Source organism: Melopsittacus undulatus, chromosome 1 (assembly GCF_012275295.1).
Source record: "Melopsittacus undulatus isolate bMelUnd1 chromosome 1, bMelUnd1.mat.Z, whole genome shotgun sequence".
Taxonomy (NCBI): domain Eukaryota; kingdom Metazoa; phylum Chordata; class Aves; order Psittaciformes; family Psittaculidae; genus Melopsittacus; species Melopsittacus undulatus.
In genome coordinates this window covers 1,986,567-2,010,931 of record NC_047527.1, presented here as the reverse complement: position 1 = coordinate 2,010,931, position 24,365 = coordinate 1,986,567, and positions in this window count along the sequence as shown.

Below are 24,365 nucleotides of genomic sequence, written 5' to 3'. Positions count from 1 at the left end.
CCAAAAAGCAAAAAAAACCAACCCAAAATTAATAAAAAAGGAGCAATCCAGGCAGTATTTAACATCTTTAATGGGACATTAAAAGAAAGTTCTTTTTTATTTTTAATTCTGCCAAAGGATTGCATTGATTTGTTTCTTTCCCAAAGATGGGGAAAGGTGAACGCAGACAAGTGATGCAGAATGAGGTTTGCACAGTCAAAATGCTGCTATGGGGAAATGAATGTCTCCAAATGAATCACAGAATCATAGAATTGTTTGGATTGGAAAGGACCTGAAGATCACCCAGTTCCAATCCCCTGCCATGGGCAGGGACACCTCACATTTGACCATGTTGCCCAAGGCTCATCCAACCTGGCCTTGAACACTGCAAGGGATGGAGCATTCACCACTTCTCTGGGCACCCTGTGCCAGTGCCTCAGCACCCTCACAGTAAAGAACTTCTTCCTTATATCCAACCTGAACTCCCCCTAATGAACCCCCCCCAGCTACGGAGGAATCTGGAAGCTTCACAATAAGACTGCTGCAACCCCCAGGTCATCCCTTCCTCTTGTTTATTATAGGGATCAGTTTTACTGTGTGAGCCCCAATAATAGAAACAGCCAGAAGTGACCAAATCCCAGAATCTGAACCAAAATTGTCCTTGTTAATAAGGTCACAGAGGCTTTGTCTACCCAATCCAGTCTGTGTGCTCCTTAGAAATTATCATAAGACTGGGATCTGTGGCATGGCTCATTACCTCTGTTTTTAAGGGAGGTAGATCCAGCCTGGTCCACAGTGAAAAAGGCCCCACTTGGTGTTTGTCAGCTCACTCTTAAGCGAGATGCTCTCTTTGCTACACTCATTTTGCTTTATTTTAATGCAGATGAAGAAGTAACCCTGTAGAATCTTTGTAGAGGCTCCTGTTCCTGTGGCACTCTCAGATGGATGTCCTTTACATTGCTTGTTTTCTTGTATTGAGAAGCCCAGATGAGACTTAGTTTGTCAGTAGAGGATGAAGCTGCTCTACTTGCAAGGCCTTTTGTCAGATTTTGTCCCCAAGAGAACCCCTCCAGCAGAGAACCCCAAGGTACAGAGCTCAATGGCTTGAGGGAAAGGCCTTGGACATACTTGTACCAGGAAGGTTTAGGTAGATGATCATAAGTATGGATAGATAAAACACAACCTCCTCTTAGCAGATATCACAAGCATACTGTAAGAGTCCTGAGCATCATCTGCAACAAAGACAAGCAAGTTTTAAGCATTTCATCCATGGGGATTGGAGCATGGCCAACAGAGCTACATTGACTTCTTGCTTTGTTTGACATAGCAATGAGAAGCCATTAAATGCCTCCTACTCAGGATGTTCATCCTTGCCGAGGGACTTCTGGAAGGTGGCCAGCTAAACCAGCCAGCACTCAAGCATGGAAGAGAAGGGTCAAAAGAGAAACTACAAATGCCTGAGAGAGAAGAAAGCCAACAGTAACACTGACCAAGTAAGAGTTGTGCTTCAGTAACAGCCTCAGTCTTGTGGTTTTGTTATATTGGCATTAACTCCACACTCAAAGTCATCAGTAGGTGATGGGTGAAATCTCCATGATCTTTTGCAGACAGACCTGTATAGAGTCATAGAATCATAGAATGGTTTGGGTTGGAAAGGACCTTAAGATCATCTTGTTCCAATCCCCTCTCGTATACACTAAGCCTTTCTCCTGGGTCAGCAGTTGAGTATCCAGGACCCTTGCAGCTATAGCTGTGTCCCTTTTCCTCTCCTTCCTACCTTCTTTCAGGCGCTGGTCCCATGTCTGGCTTTCTGGATGAGACCTCCTTGCTATCCAACTTTAAGTCCTTCACATGATGCCAGTGCCCCCTCCCTAGATTATGTACAATTTGGTTGCCCAAGGTTTTTAGGTGAGCCAGGGCTCTAAGCAGCTCAGAAGCAAAAGAGCATGTTGGGAGACTGGGCATTTAAGCATTTCTGGGTTCAAATGGCAGCTGAGTATCTGCTGTGGAAAAGCCTGAATAGGATTAATATCCACAAAAGGCACAGAAGACTTAAGGAATTTTCGGGGTCTGGGATCTCGTGTTTTCCCCAGAATACACAGCACTTGGGAGGTTTAATGCATATTTTACTGGGAATATCAAAAAATATATTAGCAAGAAGGGAATGCTGGTGGCTAAAGCGTTCTAGGGTCCACTAAAGATGCAAGTAAAGCCCAGCTGCCTGGAAACAGGGAGGGAGGATGCTAATCCTGGCTCTGTGGATGCATCAGTCTCCGACCTGTCTCTGCAAGAGATCTCCAGAAATGACAAGTACCTGATACCTGGTCTCAGTTTGCTCCCTGCACCAGCTGCAAGGAGGTGGTCAAGGCTGGGAAGGAGAATGGCCACCCAACGCCAAGCACAGCGCACTCCCCACTGCATCAGTGCATCCCTCCCCACGCTGCCTCCTGCCTCCCTCTTCTCCAAGGCCTGGCAGGGGCTCCTTCTCTCTCCACGCCTCATCCATCAAGCAGGATGATGTTGCTTTGCTTCCCCCCATCTTCCTCAGCCTGTCAGTGCCCAGAGAAAACAATGATAAATAAACTGGCAGTGAAGAAACTGTCTCCTGCTGCTTGATTTATCTATTATTTGTGTTGTAATCCAAGCACCTTCTTCTCTACCCATGCACCCCAGTCATTAACTCTGCTTCATCTGCCTCAGGTTGCTTTCCTACCTGTAGCTCTCAGAACCAGCACATAGATTTTTACAGGCTCAATATCAGCTTTGGCTTTTGTCTAAGGCTGAATTAGGCCCCCAAGACTGGAGTGAATCAGATGGTGCCCATAATACAGATCAGCTCTGGTGCAAGGTTATGGAGCTGAGACTGCAGGACCTGGGACAGGTTTTATGCCATCCCTCAAAGTCTCTGAGGTGCTTTTTCATGTACAGAGCAGTCTCCAAGAAAGCTTTTGGAAGAAGTTTGATATGAAAAGAATGAAAGTCCATGTGCCACTATATGAATTGCACTGTATCAGACATAGTTATGCATAGTGCAAGCTCAACCAGGACAGGGTTTCCCCAATTCTTGCAGGAACTAATGATTTCTGTCACCTTGAAACCACTCATCTTTGATGGTGTGAAAAGATGCAGCATTTTGACTGCTGTTTGTTTGTTCCCTGTTTATGTTTCTGTAGGAAGAGAGAAGAGTGGGACCCTTTGAGGGAGCTGCTCCTGGGGATCTGCCGAGGGTGATAAAGGGGAGAAGCAGAGAGGAAGAGCCACAGAACATGACTGGGAGCCTGCAACTTATCCTAGAAGATGGGAAGACTGCAAAGAGCAGCAAGGAGATACCAGCCAGGCCATGGAATCCAGGGAAACCTCCCTAGGGATGAGAGGAGACTCCTCATGGTGGGGTGCTCATAGCAGAGGAGGACTGCAGGTTGAGGGGCAGAGCTGTTAGTTGAACAATACTTTTCCATGCCTTCTGCACCTTTGTATTAAAACATTAAAACCCATTTACACGAGCTAACAGTATATGTGTGACCAATTGCCAGGACTGACATACAGCAAATTGTTTCATGTCAAAGCTCATAGCTGCAGACTCCCTTCCCCACTTCTAACACTATCCTTCACCAAATAACTCTGTAATGCTTTCTTTTTCTAAGTCAATGGAAGATTCTCCTCTTGAAGTCATTGGAAGTTTCTCCAATGCTTGAAAGTTTTGAGTAAAAACCAGGCAGAAATTGCATCTGTACTCTTCAAACCCCAACTCGTGCCTGGTCTAGAACTCTACTTTCTAGAGACACACTGATTTCCATTACTGATGTTCTCCAGATAGTTCAGATAATGCTTCAGGACAGGCCCAAGAATCTTTCAGCCTTGATCAGTCTGCACTATAGAGGTCCAAGCTTTTCTGTCATGTCTATGACCTTTAGTGCTTCTTTACCTCCACTTTACTCCAATATTTAATCCTCACTTCACCTCCAGTATATTGAATACTCATTGGTCAATATTCAATACTCATTGTCCACTATTCATGGAACCTTAGTTAGGACACTCTTCAGGACCTCTAACTCAGGACATCTAGCACTCAGGACTGGGGACGACACCTTTAGGAGCCAGGCATTGAAGCATTGCCTGTGGTGTGTGACACAGCATCACATCCTGCTGTAGACTTCATTTTTCACAGCTTATCTGGGCTACAGAGTGATTTAAAATAATCCTCCTAATCACTCCTTTGACTGCCTTGCCAGCCTTGCACCCTGCTCACACAAGGGTACATCTGGCTCCATGAACTTGGCTATTACGATGATGCTTCTTTCCCACATGGTAAACCAATGCAGGCAATTCCACAGTGCACAAAGTGATAAAAAGATATTGAATGTTTAATCAAACATTCCCCTCTTTTATTTGCCTCTCGATTGCTAGTTATTACATCATCCACATCCTTCCCTTCTCTTTAGGTGCCATAAAATTATCTCTGGCTCTTGCAGTCTATGAGTTTATGATTAATCAATTACTTAGAGAAGTTATCTATTAAAAATCAAAATGTGATGCTCGGTGCACTTCTAATAAAGCATCATACAGCAAGAGATTACTGCTGTAATCCTTTTCTTCATCAGTTGCTTATTACCAGTAATTGTGTTAAGGGGATCACAGGAGTCATTAAGTAAACAGGGTGCATTAAAAGTGTGTGCGGCATAACAAGGAAAATTACTTACTTAGTGATAAATGGTGCTGGAAGAGATTAATTGAAGAGCTCTTTCCACCAACTTTACTCAGCCTGATTCATGCTTTGCCTTGAAAACTTGGCCAGTGAAATCACTTTTCGGCTTGAGTAAGGTTGATTTCATGTTACACTGCTTCTGTCTAAAAGATGCAGGTGTAACAAAGCAGTTTAGAGTTGGAGCATCCCTCCACCAGCTCCCACAGGGACCTAAAGCACAGATCTTTAACTCAGCAAAGGTGACCTTGGATATAAGCAGCAGAGGACAGGGCCTGAACAAAGCTCTGATATATGGGTGCATAAGAGTTCAGATCCTCAGGACCAGTTTTAGGAGAGGAGCAGTTGTTTGTGCTCACCCTTCTGGGGAACCTTTCCCTCTTCCACATAATCATGTCCAGGAGAAGGCTCAAACTGTTCCCATGGTTGGCAAACCTTTCCCTCTTCAACATAATCATGTTCAGGAGAGGGCTCAGACTGTTCCAATGATGGCCTGCAAACACCAGCCCACAGAGTCATCTCCTCCAGGGTGGCAGTGAGAGCGCTGTGATTTGAGTTGCTGGGTATCATCACAACCCAACCCCATGGTGAACAAGCCTGTTGTCACCAGCACAGCAAGCAGCAGACAGGGGCTGGTGCCTTAATTAGCAAAGACAGGACCAAATAAACAAGGGGGTTCGAGTCCTCCCCCTCCTTGCCAGATGTTCCCCCATTTCAGGTGCCTTGACAGCACACAGCATGTGGGAAGGGATGGGGCTGCTCCCAGCTACCACATCCCCACCCCACAGCTTGTGCCTTCCTCGGAGTTGTCACTTTGGAGAGCTCATTTAAAGACACCAAGCAATTAACTACCCCGTCGGCTCCCCCGTCCCCCTCTGAGCCTGACATCTCCGGAGAGACAGGGACCGCAATGCAGGTCTCTTCCCCAGCAGCGTCAGTGCCTCGTCTCTGTCTTGGCCCATGCAGGCAGTGCTCAGTGGGTCTCATTTGTTTGCATTTGCCTGGTGCCTTGACATGATGAAGTAAAAAGTTTTAATATTCGCCGACATGAATTTTTAATGCCTGGCTCCTGCTCCCGTGTCATTATTTGCCTGCGCTTCAGCAGTTTTGGAGCACGTTTGTTTAGATAATGTTCTGTTAAAGGAAAAAAGGGGGGCGAGGGGGAAAGCCTGTACCTTTCTCCCCATAGTGACCATTAAATTATCTACCATGCTAGGCTGGTGTTCGACAGGTGCTGGCGAGGCAGCTTCCCCTCTCATGAACAGGGGAGCTGCAGCCATCCTGCTTAATGGGAGAAATCCAGTATTGAGGTCAGAGATGTGATTCCAAGGAGCTTTGGTGTGAGAGAAATGGGGCTTTTCTGCCTTCTTCTGCTATCCCTCAGCAGCGCTCACACTCCTCAGCATGGGAAAGGGGGAGGATGAGGATGACAGGAGGAAGAAAGGGAGGGAAAGGAGGGGTATGGTGCACTGTAAGGATGAGGTAAGGTGAGGGGGAAATGGAACAGCACTGATAGAAAGTGGCACAGTCCTCAGCACAGCAGCAAGGTATCTTTCTGCAGTCCTACTGACTGAGTTTGAGGAGTGTGCAGAAATGGGTTAGAACAGGACTGTTTATATGTAAATAGGCATGGTTCTGTGCTGCATCAGATAGGCAGGAGAGTAGTGGGATGGGTAAAGGAAAATCTGGGTTTTGCATACAGTTTGCATACAGTACTCTACTGTAACACAGATTCTACCGAGGCTGAGCCCAGATCTAATATGCCCTAAAACCAGCTGCTGCAAAGACAAGGTCAGGAGTTAATAAGGAATGGACAGAGAGAACATCAGGTGATGTGTAGTGATGGATGGATGGGTGGGTGGATGAATGGATGGATGGGCAGAATCACAGTGAAGTTTAAATATGAAACCTCATCCTTTTAAATATATGAGCTGATCCAAGTTGAACCTCCCACATCAGCACCCTACCCCCAGACTTCCCTCTTGGTGGTCACAGAGGCTTTCCCCTTATCAACCCCTTCCAGAGGAAACTGTTGATGAGGGAGGATGATGGCCAACGTTCAAATGCTTCTCACCAGTACCCTTTGTAACACAGAAGAAGTTTGGGGGTCTCCGCTCTCACCCCCAACCCTAGGCTTGGCTTTGCACCCTGGAGCTGCTCCTGCCTCTGTCCGTGGTGCTGAGCACTGCTCTGCTCCCCAGCCCCCCTGGGGGTCCCAGCCCTCTTAGTGCCTATAGACAGAGCCTGGGTTTGAATGGATCAAAGCATTATGTTGTGCACAGGTTCAGGAGAAGGCATCTCAGCTCTCTGTGCTTCCAGCTGGCCTTGGTAAGAAGGGCAGAGCTGGGGATGGCAATGGTTTGTTCCGTGAAGTGCAGCCCCACTTCCACTGCTCATGGTTAGTTAAGCTGCCCAACACAGAGGCTGAGAAAACAACCAAGAAGGTCAACTCTAAAGTGTCAGGCTGGAAATAGACCACCTGATCTACATGGATTTTCAGAGCCTCTCTCTGTCACAAAGTAGGGATAGGACAAGGGGAATGGTTTTATGGTCCCTCTGCCAGAGAGATTTAGATAAGATATAAGGAAGTAATTCTTTACTATGACAGTGGTGTGATGCTGGCACAGGGTGCCCAGAGAAGCTGTGGCTGCCCCATCCCTGGCAGGGTTCAAGACCAGGCTGAACCAGGCTTGAAGCAACAGTGGAAGGTGTCCCTGCCCATGGACCTGATTTTCAGTTACAGACTTGGAGAAGGCCAAGTTGCCTTTCCTAATACTTGATTCAAAGCCCTGACCAACCACTAAGACTCTTCAATTGCTTTTAGTGAGCTTGAGACTAGCTTTTGGTGAGTGGGGCTACAGATTCATTTGAAAGTAAATCACAGTTGAACAACGAATTAATATGCACAATTCCTGTGGGAATAGGTGTTGTCCAGTGTTCATGTGCTAAATTCCACATATTGCCAAAAAACTGAGATATTGACAAGAGATATGATGTGCTTGAGGACACATAATGAATATAACAGAAGAAAACTCAAGTCTGTGGATCCCTGGTCTTGTTTTAGGGCATTATTTTGCACTGTCCCAGAACTAAGTGTAGACAATTGCTCCAAATTGTGCTGCCATATGGGAAGGTGGACAAGTCAAGTTGTGCACCACTATTCTGCAGCGAAGAAAACTCTCTGTACTTCCTTATGTAGTAAATCAGGATATACAAGACCCCAAACCCAGAAGTTCTCTGAGTCTGGCCCAGCAACAGCAATGGATTATCTCAGCAACAAACTGGGTGTCCTCTAGGAGGGCTCATGGGTTAGAACATGGCTCAGGGCAGCAGTAACAGGAGCCTTCATCTCTCTGCGATAGGAGCCCGGGGGAGCTGCTGTCCGTTCCTAGTCCTTTAAAAGCTGGAGACAGCTCCAAATCGGGATGCCCTTGGCTCTTGTGTCTGTCAGCAGTCTCTTTCTGGCCTCCCAGTTCCATGTAGGCACGAAGGGTCTGCCCGTGCTGGCGGCAAGCAGGGAGTTACATTTCACACTCTCGCCTGCCTCTGTCGCAGGGAGATAAGGGCAGCACAGTGTCCATTAGGGAACATTCTTAAGTTACTTGTGTCTCGGATATGTAATCCAGGGAAAAGCAGGTGCAAGAGAGGAGCACAGCCAGGTGGCTTCTCTTTAAAGCCTGGGGCAAGCTAAGGATAGAGGAGGAAAAACAGAGAGATGAGCTTCACGTCCAGAGGGAATTAGCACCCGCTGCACGCTATTAAAGGATCCAGCACAATCCATGGGCATGTCAGATGGCATAACCCCAGCACCGACCCTTCTTTCAGCAGCCAGTATTAAGCTCCCATTGCTGTTCTTAATAATAACTGCGGAGGAAGGCAGTGAGGATGCACTAAAGAGATATTTGAATCATAGCTTTCATCAACAAGAGATGTGATCCAGATAAAATAAGGGATTTCTTTTGCTGGATGAAATATGTTCTCCTTGTATGTGGACCAGTTGGCAAGGGTGGAGTTAGCCTTTCCTAATTATAGGAAATACAAGTGCCCACATGCAATCTGGTTGTGGGCAGGGCTCCTCTGACCCAAGTATGTGCTCTAGAATGAAGCAACTCACACCCTGATATCCACTGCAAACTCAAACCAAGGACATGTTAATGGATTGATGAGCACCTAAAATTAGGAAAGGTTAATTCCACCCTTGCATACCCCAGCCCTTCACCCCAGCTAGAAGGGAAAACAATCTTAGCTGAGACCTAGCAAGTTCCTATGGGCAAGTCTTCATTTTACTATGAATTTGGAGTACAAATGCTAACATTTGGCACATATATATAATTAGGAGAACAGAGCATTCCACTGCAGGACATCCCACATGCTAGACAGCATTTCTTCTGTTCACTGTTAACTAACCTGCTTGCAGGCATAGGACTCCATCCCTGAGATCACACAGACCTGTGACTAAAAAGGTGGTGCTGTTTCTTTCACCAGGGCAGGACACGGCTTTGATTCCTGCGCTCTTTACCTTTGCAATTCACACTTTATTAAAGCCATTAGACCCTCCATAAATACACTGATAATGATCAAGTGGCACTTCTTTAATAGACAGTAAGTAGCCCGTTACATCTCAATGAAGCAGGCTGTTAAGCAGACACAAGACATTTCCCACAAAGACACTGCTCCTCCGTGTTTACGCCCTTCAGATACTTAGGGAGATGTCACATCACGTCTTGATCACTGCTGTACTGATTCAGCTCTTTTCATCCTGCCCTTGTAAATCAATCCTTCCAGCCCTCAGTCATTTGTCGGTTGTTCTTATATGAACTCCCTGCCATTTGACAATATCTGTCTGGTAAGAAGAAGCCCAGAAATGAGCACAACTTTCCATATACATTAACGTTGAAGCTTCACAATCCCTCCGGGATTTTTGATCTCTCTGCTGTTCATTATTTCCAGAAGGCTGCGGAAGGAAGCTCTGCTCAAGAAGTGGCTTCTTGACTGGGAGCTGAGATTTGCAAAATGCCAAACAAACAGGGGCTTTGCCCAGACTTTAAGACTGCTCTTATACATTAGATGTGCCTGGAATGTCCTCTGCCCCCGAAGAGAACCAGCACGGAACAAGCCAAAGCCATACTATTAAAATCTCAGACCAAGATGTCCACAACTGCATGGTGATAATGGCCAGTGGCTGGTCGTGATTCCTGATTCCTGGAAGCGTTTGGAAAAGATCTTATTATCCTAGTCACGTCCAGGAATGTTCAAGCAACTGAAATTGTTGGGTCCAAGTGCTAGAAACACCCTCAGGTACTTTAAAATTTACTGGGATCAGTGTGGTCCCAGTGTCTCTCTCTCCAACTTTATGTGTAAAGAATAGGAAATATCCCAACACACTGTAATTCACTCATGGGAGTCAATGTCCAACCCTGACGTTGAGACCCCAAAGAAGAAGCTGGAGGCAATAAGCAATTAAACCGTAAGCCAGAGACCCCACAAAACTCCTCATATAACTCCTGCTTCACATTGTTTGAAATGATCCTTCCAGTATATGACCAGTTTCAGTCACACAGAAGGAAGTCTATGAGGGTCAAGACTGAGGATGTGATGCTTGTGTGTGGATCTGAACTGGATTTTAGAGTGATGGAACAGAGCTGTTTGCCTATCAGAACAGGCATTCCTTGCTACAGTGAAGACCTGGTTTATGAAACAGCATCATAGAAACAAAGAATAGTTTGGATTGGAAGGGACCTTTCAAGTTCATCTACTCCAAACCCCTGCTACCAGGGCTTGCCCTGACTCAGTGCAGGACCCTGAACTTGCCCTTCTTGACCCTTGTGAGGTTCACCAGGCCCATTTCTTGAGTTTGCCAGGTGCCTACAGATGACATCCAATCACTAAGGAACGTCAACCACACCAACCACCTTGGTGTCATCTGCAGTTTTGCAAACTCCATGTCTCTATGTCACTGATGAAGTTATTAAACAGTACTGCTCCCAGAACGGACCCTTGAGGAACACCACTTGTCACCAGTCTCCATCTGGACATTGAACTGCTGGCCACTATTCTCTGGATGGGACCACGTAGCCAATTTCTCACCCACCAAGCAGTCCATCCATATCTCTCCAGTTTAGAGAGAAGGATGTTGTGGAAGACTGTCAAAGGCCTCACAGAAGCTCAGAGAGACAACATCTGCAGTTTTCCCTTGCCCACTGGTGTAGTCACTCCATCATAGAAAGCCACTAGGTTGGTCAGGCAGGACTTGCCCTTGGTGAAGCCATGCTGGTTGTCTCACATCATCTCCCTGTGCTCCATGTGCCTTAGCACAGCTTCTAGGAGGACCTGCCATGAGTTCCCCAGGCACAGAGGGGATGCTGACAGGTCAGTAGTTCCCCTGGTCCTCCTTTCTAATCTTTAAAAATGGGTGCAATTTTTCCCTTTTCCAGTCACCAAGGACTTCATCTGAATGACAGGATTTCTCAGCTATGAAGAATGGCTTGGCAACTACATCAGCCAATTCATTCAGGACTCTGAGATGCATTTCACTAGGTCCCATAGACTCATGTATGTTCATGTTCCTCAGGTGGTCATGAGCCTGATTGTCTCTTAGAGTGGAGGGACTTCGCTCGTTCAGTCCCTATCTTGTGATCCATCCACTCGAGAAGTGTATGAAGAGAGGCTGCCAGTGAAGACTGAGGCAAAAAGGCTGTTGGGTACCTCAGCCTTCTCCTTGTCCTTTGCTGCTCATTTGCCAGTCTTGCTCATAGGGCTGAATAAGCTTTCTTTGACCTTCCTTTTCTGGCTGACATACCCGTAGAAGCCCTTCTTACCCTTTGCATCCCTTGACAAGTCCAAATCCAGCTGTGCCTTGGCCTTCCTGACCTATACAACTGGGTGGTCTCCTATGCTCTTCCAAGGATACCTGCCCCTGCTTCCACCTCCTGTGCATTTCATTCTTGCCCTTTAGCTTGACCAGCAGATCTTGACTCACCCATGTTGGTTTTTTGCCTTCCTTACCTGGTTTCTTACACCTGGGGATCATGAGCTCTAGTGCTCTATGGAAAGCATCTTTAAAGATCTGCCAATCCTGTTCTACACCCTTGTTCCTCAGGGCACCTTCCCAGGGGTTCCTATTGAAGCACAGTTTCTATCACCAGAAGATAAGCCCTACCCATGGTCAACACTCACCATCAGCAGGTTGAGTTAAAAAGTCTGCAGTTGATATAAACCCTGCTCTGTTGCCAATACATGCAGCAGAAGGGTGCTAATGACCCGAAAGGCTGAGAAGTAGAAACTTAGCAAAGCTGGTTTCATTGGGAGCCATATTCCTCTCTCCTCCTGGAGATGTGGTAAGGGACAATGAATTCATCAATCTGTCATTTAAGATTGTTCGCTTGACAGCTCCAAAATGCATCTTAAAAAAACCCAAACATTAAGGGCTTTAATAATTTAAGTTACTCTTAAATATGCCCTGCAATTCAAATCCTTGGAGTGGTTTAAACATTTGAAAGAAGTTCAATGTGGACAGTGATTTAAAGACAAGATAGATGGGTTCAATTTGGCTGTGCACTGCAAACCTGGAGGGCCGCAGACCTGACATCACTTTGCACTGAGAGTCTCCAGAGATGTCCGTATGAAACAGTGATTAGGTGGATGGCCAAGTGTGGAGTGGGATGCAGAGACACTGCCAGGGCAGGTCCAGACTGCGTGAAGGAAACACTAGAAGGTGCTAGGATTCACATAGTTTCTGTTGCTGTCTGACCTAAAATCCGTCCATGGAGAGACACCTCTAACGACAGTGAGATTTGGATCTAAATGTCAATGTCCTCTAACTCTCATCTTTCTCTGCTCTGAAAAATGACCTTGTGGTTTTGTAAACCAGAATGGCTTTAGTGGTTCAGAAACAGACACATCTTAGGTATAATTTATTTGGTCGTTCAAGTGGGACTAGCCAGCCCATCAAAGTGCAGGTTTTATCTCTATTAAATATAAAGAGAAATGATTCTGATTAATGTTGAGGAAAACACCTGAGACATCTACACTTTGGGTATCTAGGCTGGTCAGATGAAACCCATCCACAGTACCAAAGCAGATCAGTTATCACCATTGATTTTTCTCCCACTAGTGCTAATCTTCATAGAAATTGCACTAGATTATGATCTCTGTTGGTTTCTGTACATTACTGTTTATTCCTACTAGTCCTGTTTTTGACCTGCGACCAATACAGACCCAGCACAATGAGGTATCAAATCCATAAGCTGTAGACAGCACCAGCCTATAAATAATGGCAATGAGGTGATCACCCTAAAGAAAGCCAAAGAAAGAAGATCACAAGCAAACTAATGAGGTATCAATTCTCTTGTCTTTTCCAGGTGCTCTGAAAGCTGCCCTTTGTGACCAAATCTATCAGCATCCAAGAACTCAAAAATGTGATTACAGGTAATGAGTTTCCAAACTGAAACAGCATTTTGCTCCCTATCACATGGGCTGAAGAACTGCCAACTCACAGAGGTATGAGACCATGTTATGGTGAGGTGGAAGACCAAGATAAAGAAATAAAACCTGTGCTTCTCCCATTATGGATGCTTTTAAACATTCCCAAAATATGCAAGTCACTTGTGAACAACAGAAACCACTTCAAATACTCACCTGGAAATTCCTTGTGGAAAGTAACTAAAAAGTGGGATGTATGTGTGTGCGTGGGGCAGTTATAGTAAGGAAAAAAGGACTGCAAGAGTGTACATGAGGCCATAAAGTCCTGCAGGTCCTCCACTCCACATGTCCCCACACACTGTAAAGGATATCAAGAGACCTTTAACATGTTTTTCCCCATAGCCCACCTTGACTGAAACTGCATAAACTGACAAACACCTGATTACAAATGAGGGTTTCAGTCTCAGTCCACTGAAAGGAGTAAGGGTCCCCCATTATCTTTGTTGAGATCTATGAAGAGCCCCAACACAGGAGAACTGATGCCATGAGCTGCCACCTTCTGTAAACTTCCTCCCTAAGGCTTAAACGTTATCCTGCCTAACGCACACAAGAGTTATCTCCATAACCCCACACCAGCTAACGAGAGGCTGCTCCGTTACTGACTGCAGATTAAATTATACTCACATCCAATTCCTTTCCCCCCATTCCCAGCAGTTTCATTACTCTCCATAATCAGACACTGCCTCCCATCCTTCAGACATGGCAACCGATATCGCCTTCCATATTTCACAATCAAAATTGCATGTGAACCCATGTCACCGAGAATTAATTTTGGTAAGACAATGTTTGTATTAACCATTCATTTATTGACTTCTGTTTGGTGGGTCAATTCTGAAATTTATGCTCCCTTGAGGTCCACACATTGACCTCAGTTTCATCTCAGGTCAATATCCCCTTCTCAGGTCAATAAATCTTGAACCTGACTGTAGCAGAAGTCAATAGTATCTGCATATTCTTATATTGTCAGAGGGTCAGTAGCGTACAATTTTGTGTCTGAGAGGTGAGGAAGCATGAGAGACACCAAGAACTATTGAATGAGATATTAAAATGGAATTCTTGCTCAATAGCTCTGCTTCCCATCCATCTATAGAGTTAGATCTGCCAGCGGTAAAGAAAATCGTTGTTTGTGTTATTTATTTGTATATAAGCATGTGAGCATCCCGTCACAGAGAGACCTCCATGCTGAGAACAAGTAAGAAATGGAGGATAGTAGGTCTTGGCTTCCAACAGATAAGGACAAGTGGGAGAAATCAAAGCAATAGCATTAAAGTGGAGAGTGTAGATGGGAAATCCATGTTAGAGCAGCCTTACAGTGTATGAATGGGGCTACAAGGATGCTGGAGAGGGACTCTTCATCAGGGACTGCAGTGATAGGACAAGGGGTGATGGGTTCAGAGTGAAACAGGGGAAGTTCAGGTTGGAGATAAGGAAGAAGTTCTTTACTGTGAAGGTGCTGAGGTGCTGGCACAGGGTGCCCAGAGAAGTACTGAATGCCTCATCTCTGGCAGTGCTCAAGGCCAGCTTTGACAGAGCCTTGGGTGACATGGTCTAGTGTGAGGTGTCCTTTCCCATGGCAGGGGGTTGGAACTGGGTGATCTTCAGGCCCTTTCAACCCAAACCAGTCTGGGATTTTATGATTGTATATATCTCACAAGTTATCAGGAGAGTCTCTAAATATCTCATCAAAGGGGGATTTTATGTTGGGTCTGAATATAAAATGAATAGGCCGCTCTGTAGAAGTTCATGGGAGGTTTCTTCCAAGTCAGGGAAAAGCATCAATCTGTCTGGATGAAAATCTGCTAAGGGAGCAATAGCATCTGCACTCTTGGGTTGATGGGAAATGGGAACTGGTCTTCTGGCTGTGAATGAGAGACGAGGGGCAGGATGGAGACAGATTTCTGAGAACTCAGACAGAGAAAACAAGTAGCTGATGCACTAAATGGATCCAAAATCTGACAAAGCTGCACACAAGCCATCAAACTGTGCCCAGAGGCTCCAGAACTGAGCTGTCTTTGTGGAGAGAGTGACTTATTGATGGATGGTCCCACAACAGTGTGGGCAATGTTTCCTCTGGTCTCTTGCCTCCTGCAGGGATTCTTGGGAGTCTGAAATGCTTATGTGTCCATGGATGGCCCTCTGCTTTCCAATGTCCTCTCTCCACCTCCAGTCTTCTCATCTCATTGTTTGTGCAGGTTTTTACCTCTGTAGAGGCACTGTGGACTCTTCTACTGAGCAATGTGTTCTCATTAATCTCTTAGGAAATAAGTTATTTATCAGTCCTCTTTTTCTGTCAGACCTCATGACAGTTGCCCTGGGAATTCAGAGCTTGCAGGTGATGGGGATGGCCAACAGGCAAACACACACAGGCAACAGAAATCATAGAATCCCAGGTTGGAAGGGACCTCAAGGATCATCTGATCCAACCTCTCTAGGCAAAGCGTGACCTAAACTAGGTGTCTCAGCGCCCTGTCCAGCCCAATCTTGAAAGTGCCCAGCACTGGGGAATTCACCACTTCGCTGGGGAGATGGTTCCAATGGATGATGATCTCATTATGAAGTACTTCCCTCTTGTGTCCAACTGGAATCTCCCCAGGAGTCACTTGTGCCCATCACCCCTTGGCTCTTCCCATGGGACTCATTGTAAAAAGGGAGCCTCCATCTTCTTTGTAGCCACCCTTTAAATACTGGACTATGGGATAAGATCTTCCCTGAGCCTTCTTTTCTCCAGGCTGAGCAAACACAGCCTGATTATCTTTGTGTCCCTTCTCTGGACAGCCTCCAGCCTGTCCTCATCTTTTTCCTATAGCAGGACCAAAGCTGAACACAGTGTTGCAGGTGTGCTGGTTAAAGTGGGATGATAACTTCTTTACTTCCACTGGTGATGCCCTTTTTGATGTTCCCCAGTATTTATTTGTCATTCTTTGCCACAGCAGCATGCTATTAAATCAAACTGAACTTGTTGTCCAAAGGAAAGGTGTAATTGGATTGTGATTGTCCTCTGGACCAAACATGAGGAGCAATTCCTTGTCCAGAGGGTGCTCAGGCATTGGAACAGGCTGCCCAGGACAGGGCTGGAGTCACCATCCCTGCAAGTGGTCACACACTCTGGAGATAAGGCCTCAGTGCCATGGGTTATTGGTGGCCTGGGCAGTGCTAGGGAATGGCTGGACTGGATGAGCTTAAAGGCCTCTTCCAACCTGGTTGATTCTATGATTCTCCAGTCTTTGTTTCATAGGTATTTATGGGACTAAAGTTCCTTCTGCTTCATGATCTGATCTCTGCTTCCTCCATCCCTGGTTCTGCTGAGCTCTCCTCCTGAGGGCTCTGGTGGGATGTAGTCCCCCCCTGGCTGGGGAAGACAAGTGGGGAAGACAAGTGGGTTTCAAGTGGATGCAATGCTCCCTCCCACCTTCCCTGGCTGAGAAAGCACAGATGCTACCTGTCCTCTTTTCCTCCCCAGCTCAGGAGCCCAGCTCCTGCCAGCCACTAATCTTCCCTGCCTCAGGGCTTTCCTGACAGAGCAAATGATCTGCCAGACCCAGCTTAATGGAATTGTAATTGCCAATTAAAAGCTGTCCTGTTAATTGCAGCCTCTTGAAGGTTTGAGTGTGCAGCCGTGTGGGCATGTGGATGCTGGTGTGAGATCCTGAAGTCTCTGCCTCTGAAATTGATGGCCTTACCCGCAAGGAGATGGACTTGGGAATAACCAGGACCTTGCTGTTGAAACACCACCCAGGACTCCCCTCTGGCCTATGCAAGGTAATGAACCAGTTAAAAGGCAAGAGAGAAGGATGAACAATGTGAAGGGGTAGAACGTGGTGTCACTGATGGGCAAAGCACACTCCTGTTTTCGGAGCCATCTGAATTACCATCAGTCCAGAGGGTGAGTGTGATGGATGCTGGGGGCAAGCTATAAGAGAGAGATTGCAGATTTACTAATGCAAGGTAATGTATTAACCAACGAGGTCTGATCATTTATCACACCACTGTAGTATCCAGCACTGATTTTGTTCAGACCCAACAGACTTGTACTGTCAATCCAAAGGACTTTTCAGCTTAAGTGAAAAGAAAGCACCTGAACAGAAGGAGGAAAATTGATTTTTGTTTTCTTGCAAAAGGAAGAGAACAGAAACCGTGCTTTATTTTACAGGAACAAGGTGCTTTTGAACTCTCTGAACAATGACAACCTGTCTCCACACTTCCCTGACAGTCCCGGTTTCCTATTGCTCTGCACTCAACTACTTCTACCTGTGCAAAGCAGGCTTTTGGTTATCCAGTTCCAGAGGGCAATGTCCCACCCTCACTGTTCCCTATGTAATAAAAAAGACCCATGGAGGCAGGACATTTTGGGTAGGAATTTGGTCAGCAAAAGACCAACATTCAAACACGTGGGTTCCTTATTCAGCACTGCCAAAAGCCATTTCTTTGATCCTGGGCATGTATCTTAAGCCCAGATTTGTACAGAGATTTGGGACAAGGTTAGTTAAGATCATGTGTTAAACAGACATTTCATGCCAGCCTAACTCGTGCACTGGAGTTAAAACCAAGCAATATGTTAAACAAAAGACAAGAGGCTTGCAGTATCTTCCTTCAAATATTCCATATTCTTATCTATACTACAGGCAAGAACGTAAGGCCTTTGGAGATGGAAACCAATCTGCTTTCCCTGGACCAGGACCACGAAGCATGGAGACATGATGGGAGGGAATAAAGAGATTATCTAAAGCCATGGCTATTCAAACCTCATCACTTATAGAGCTATGGGTAGCTGAGCTATACAGGTTCCTACAAAGAGAGTCAGCATTTCACCAGCCTTTGCCTTGACTGCTTTCCTACTCCCATAACCTGTAAGCAAGGATGTCTTCTTGAGTGAGGATGGTTGAAGAGAGCAGGTCCATTCCCATGGGGAGAGGCTTTCCATGTTGACCACTTGGACTGCTTCCAAATCCATTCCTGCTTTCCCATAGGGCCATCCTGAGTGCCTCCCCTCCACACCAGCCAGCCTGGGACCCTGCTGAGTGCACTTATCCTTCACTGCTGCCAGGAGCCTCCAGATCTATAGCAAGAGGAAATTAGTTCTTTGGCTGGAGTTGGGAGACATTCATCTGCCTGCACATCTCCGGTCAAGCAGAGTCTGAGGGGCCCATTTATCAGGGGAGCTGGAGAGATGTAGTGCTGCCAGGGGACAGTTCACCACTGGGTGATTTGTCTTCCCTTCCCATGGGGTTTGCATCTTCCCTTTCCATTTTGAACAGGGACAGACTCAACAGTAAGCAAATCACTGCATCTCTGTTCTGCTTGGACCATCCTCCTCAAGAGCAGTCTCTTCTGACACTACTTTGTTCTGTTTGAGCCAGTTTTGTCCCTTTTCTTTCAATTGCATCTAACCTCCTCCAAGGCAAAGGGTTCCCATATCAACCCACCAAGGAGGACTGAAATCCTTCCACAAGGCAGATGTTTTGTCCCCCTTTCAATATTCTTCTCCATCTTTCTTCTTGACACCTCACCTTCAGGCATTGATTGAGCTGAGACATCAACTGGGGGTTCTCAAGAGGTTCTAACATCAGATGTTCTTTATGCAAGATGACGTCTCTGGAAGAAAACTAGAGACTTTCCTCCTGAATCCACATGCTGTTGGAAGAAACCAAATCAAGTGCATGGAAGGTTGAAAAGGAATCCATGGAGATGAGGTCAGTTCAGTTGGCTCCATCACCTCTCTGGGTCTTTTTTTCTATGTCTAACCACTCTCATGGGTCTTTTGCTTGTGGTTTTAGTTTATTATTAGCGTTATATAACATTACATTGTTATATTATTAGCTACGTAATTGGAATACCCCTTGCTGCAACTTCTGGCCATCAAGAACCCAAGTGATGTTATGGCCATTTCCTGAGACCTTTTCCACCACAGGAACAGGAGAAGGGGAATTTTTCACTCTTGGGATTGCTGGTACAACCCCCCTTTGCTTTGAGCAGTCTGTGCAGTCTCTTTCCCTCCCTGATCAGCAGGATCTAAGACCCTGAGCTGCTTCTTTGCATTCACATCTCTCCAAGCTGCCAGTCAATGTCACAATGAGCCTTTGTGTTTTGTTTTGGTGACTGTTGTTCTCTAGCCAAACAGTCACCACCTGAGTGTGGGACTTAAAAGAAGGCTGATGCATGGTTTAAATGTACCTACATACCAGCTTAGGACATTTTAAGCAGCATCACTGGTTTTCCTTCTGCTCCAAGTGTGACCATTGTCTCTTTTGCAGGGGCTGGATCTTGACTATTCTTCTGCTATACAAGGTTTTCTAAATGGAGCCTGAAGATGCTCAGAGCCTGTGTATTGTAACATGAAGGGGAAAACTACCACGAACCCCCAGACCTGGTGAAGGAGTTTGGGGTGATTATGGCCATTAAACAGAGAAGAAATTGGCCTGACAATGTAGCATGGGACATGGGTCTGAAAAGGTTTATCTCAGTGTTCCAAGCAGACACCTCACCAACTTCTCTTCTACCAAATGCACGCATCTCCTGTGGTGTGGGATGGAAAACTTTCAACACCAAGTTCCTGTTCCAATGGCCCAGGGCATGAAGAGGCTCTAAAGACTCCCTGACAGAGTGACAGACCCTGTTCAATAATAACCTTTTCAAATCTGGAGCACTGAAAGCTTTTCTTCACATTTCCTTGGGATGACACTACATTGACTGACGTCTCCTTCCCACCTTGCTTGCTTAAATCCTGAATCGGCATCATGTGCATTTAGCCAGTTTCACGTGTCTGTAAATGCTGGAAGGTTGGAATGAAGCTAAAGCATCACCATGAAGCCTTTTGCCATCCTGACAACCTCACCAACAGCCCCAAAATCAGGGACTGAGTCCTCCAAATCATGAATCTACCTAAAAAACCCCAATGTCTTCAAAACAAAATAAATATTGAGTACTTTTTAATCTGTTTGCCTGTTCTGGAGTCTTTAAGTTCCACATTTTAATGTGCTTATTCACAAGCAACTGAATTAGAGAATTACATCTAGAATGTGACATTATAAAAATAAGAATTTCTTTTATGTTTTATTTATATTTTATATTAAATGACCTATAAACATGATCTAGGAGCTGCTGCTTTAACAGATGCTCCTCATATAGCAAATCATAGAGCTGCGGGACCATTTGCTAGGGGATGTTGTGGATTCGATTAAGGGCTTCAAGAAGAGGCTGAGCACATGCTTGGAAAAGAGATCTACTGGATGTCATTAGACAAGTGACAACAGGCCTAGGAAATCCCCTGAGCTAAGACCAGCTGAAGCCCAAGGGATTGTTGGAAGTATCACACATTCATTGTCTCCTTAATTTTCCTACTGAAAGAGTCTGATAGTGCCAACATTGGAAAGATGGCTCTGGCCAGGATGGGCCCTTTCTTCTGCTGTCATAAATCAGTGATGCTGTAAGACCATGGATAAGTCTCAGGTGTGACTATGGTGACTTTGACCGTTTTGACAGTAGCTTCATCAACCACTTGTAGAGCTATTTTTGACAAGGGTTCACAGCCCTTCAAATTTGGGTGTTGGAAATCTGAATCAGCAATGCAGAAATATGCAAATCTTGTTAAAGCAAGAAAGCACCAGCCCAAGGCATCAAAGGGGATTCGTTTCCCTTTTGTGTAAGCTGCAGGCAAGACCTCCTCTGTCTAATTCTCATTTTCTTATGAGCTCTTTGGTGGGTGACTATCAACAAGGTCATAAAAAGTCCCTGGAGAGGGACTTTTTATAAGAGCAAGTAAAGATAGGACAAGGGGGAATGGCTTTAAGCTGAAAGAGGGTAGATTTATATTAGATATAGTGCAGAAGCTCTTCCCTGTGAGGGTGCTGAGGTGCTGGCACAGGGTGCCCAGAGAAGCTGTGGCTGCCCCATCCCTGGCAGGGTTCAAGGCCAGGTTGGACATAGGGCTTGGAGCAAGCTGCTCCAGTGTAAGGTGTCCCTGCCCATGGCAGGGGTTGGAACTGGATGAGCTTTTAAGGTCTCTTCCAATGCAAACCAGTCTATGACTCTGTGAAGTGTTATATGGTGGTTTAAAGAATTTTAACAGGGCTTGTCCCCCCCTCTCTATGCACCAGGGCACCACTGAGCTCAAAGGACCCTCCCAAGGAAGACCTACCAAGCTCTGGTCTCACCTGCAGTGCCCCTCACTGCTGTCTCTGCTGGCGATGGGCCCCAAGTTCATTGTTTTCCTCTGCATCTAACCTACATCAGGCACAACTCCCTGCCTGTATCAGCAGTGGATCTTGGTGCTTTCCTTCTTTCCTCCCTTCCCACATCAGCATCCTGCATCCTTGTGAGCAACACACTGTTGCCATTTCCTCAGTGGCACAAGGAATGATCTCATGGGGTAGCTTAAAAAAGTGACTAACAAGTTGCTTCGCCTTCTTAGGGGTGTTTTGTGACCATGGAGGAGGCAAGTGAGATGAAAAGGGATATTACTATTGACATCTTCAGCCCTCAAGTGTCTCCTGGGAAAGGCAAAAGGGTGATTTGGGATTCAGGAGCATTTGCACTGAGCATCTTAGTCCTCGTGCTCCAAAAGTAATAAAGAAATCATTGCTATGAGCAAGACTTTTACCTACTATCAGTGTCCAGAGGTACAGAGGCACCGCACCACTGACATGGGATGGGAACAGAGATACAAGACATAATAAACCTCCTGCAGAGCTGTCTTGGCTCCAGACAGGATGCAGGGATGCACATACAATGCTGTCCCGATCAGCAGCTGCATCGCCCTTGTGATCTCCTAGAGCATCCCGCAGGGATCATCTTAGCCTTAGAAAAACATCAAATCCTTCTTCCAGGCATTACATACCCCAGAATCCCAGACACATCCCTCCTGCTTGTCGGCACTTAACTCAAGTACCTGACTTCAAAGTCTTTTTGCCCTCAGCTAATTCTGTATCCAATGGAGAGGGTCAGGCAGAGAGCCAGCACAGCCTGATGCTTCCCAGTTACAGGGTGTGCTGTCAGCATCTTTGGATAGGCTGGACCTGGTACCTGATGGTTCCTCTCCCTGTAAAAGGGTGCCCCAGGTTTGTAAGGATGATGTCTGGAGGGCAAAGGGCTTGTTAAAACAAGGTACAAGCTTGTATGCAAACATCATTGCCACCCCAGAGGAGCACAGAGCCTGACCTGTTCGCTCTCACCAGCTCAGGTCTGTGTCAGCTCTTTCTTTGTTGCTCCTTTAAGCTGCTTTTCAAACTGATGCTACCAAGGGGGAAGGAAAAAGGCTAAAAGAAAGCACCAAACCCCCAAGTTAAGGCTTGCACAGCATGGGGGGGGAACTGGCCCAAAGCAGGCTGGACTCTTTGTGGTCTACTATAGGGGTTTGCTCAGGGATGAGGCCCACGGCACAGAGCTTTGGAGACACTTTGACCCATGTATTCAGCCCTGCCTTCTGTCCTCAGTCACAGACAGCTCATCTTGCGGAGTCCCTTCTCTCCATGGGTTCCACAGACCTGTAACATTGCTTGTGGACAGCCTTTGCAGCCCTATGGATGCTGGCAGAAGCCTTCTCTTACACTCACACAACACACATGCACTGACACATCCATGCTCAAACAGTTATGTCCAAACAGAGTTTGATCCTACAGCCTGCAATTTCTCTGCAGACCTCACATACACAAATGCACCCTGATGGCAAATCAGCTGCTTTGCCACCCTGTGCACCCACAAACCCTCCAGCACCCACCCTATGCTCTGCTGATCCAGCTCCACACATAAAATCATGGAATGGTTTGGGTTGGAAGGGAGCATAAAGCTCATTCAGTTCCAATCCAAGGGAATTCAGTTCCAATCCAAGGGCAGGGACCCCTTCCACTGGAGCAGGATGATCCAAGCCCCTGTGTCCAACCTGGCCTTGAACACTGCCAGGGATGGGGCAGCCACAGCTTCTCTGGGCACCCTGTGCCAGCGCCTCAGCACCCTCACAGGGTGCCTTATATCCAACCTGAGATACGAGTGCAAGCTTACCTATAGGGGTACGGACCCCAAAATGCTCCATCCACCCCATACCACTCACCCCCATCTCTACCAATGCTCTTGGTGAAGCCAACCTCATAGGAAGCCTCCTCACCCTAAGACCTACTCCTAAGTGGGACCAAGGAAGTGAGGATCCTACCTTCACTCACCCACACCACCCCAACCTTGCAAAGAAGCTTTACCAGCCCTTCCACCCTCACATACATCTTCATTTGTCCTCTTCTCATGCAGCCACTAGACGGCAGATCAGGCTTGCAAAAACCCTCTTCCTAACCAGGCAAGTCGATGGGCTCATTTGTCCCAGCTCCCCCAAGTCGATGGGGCTGACACTTGGCAGTCAACGCTCTGATTAAGATGCCACAGTTGAGTTAAAGCACGCATTAAGATTTGATGAGTAATTGATCAGCACATCAACAGGGAGAGATAGAGAGAGAAGCCGAGGCTGCGGACACCTGGGTAAAAGCTTCCAGATGCACACATGGGCTCTGTCTTTAAATGAAAGTTATTAGGGAGTTTGAGTCTTAAAGGGATAATGTGGGGTTTATAAGAGATGGGACTTGCTGTGGAGCCACTGAGTGCAATAAACAGCCTTGACGTGATATAAATGGTGATTTAGAATTCCTATTCTTCACGGGGCACATCCAGACGGAGCAGGAGAGAGGGGGCTGGGCTCGGGCTTAGCTGGATCGCCTTTATACTGATGGGAAAGTGCTGACATTGATGGATTCGTTCCTGATTTTACACCGACGTAGCTGTGTGTCTCTTGCCGGGCCGGGAGGTATAAATAGGCATGTGTGTGTCTGATGCAGATATTCAGGGCTCCAGCTTTTCTCTTGCCTTTTTAAACAGAGCAGTATTTTGTGGCTGGGGGAAGAAATGAATGAGAAGTGGCTGTAAATTGGTACTCACTCACTTCCCAATTCGATCAAAGCCACATGTGTGTGCAGAAGTGTTTGTAGAAACAGGGGCTTCACTGCCAGCCCGCCAGAAAAAGAGTTCCCTTTAAACTTGGTGCTGTCACAGGAAGATAATGTAAGTAGATGTAATATACCTATAACAAGGATACACAATTCTTGCAGAGGAAACCTGATTTCCTTTTTACACACATACACTTGGTGATAAACATGCACATGAAAATGTACAATAAATCCACTGCATCAGAGGTGAAGGGAAATGCGTTGTAAATCTGTGTCTCTTCCTT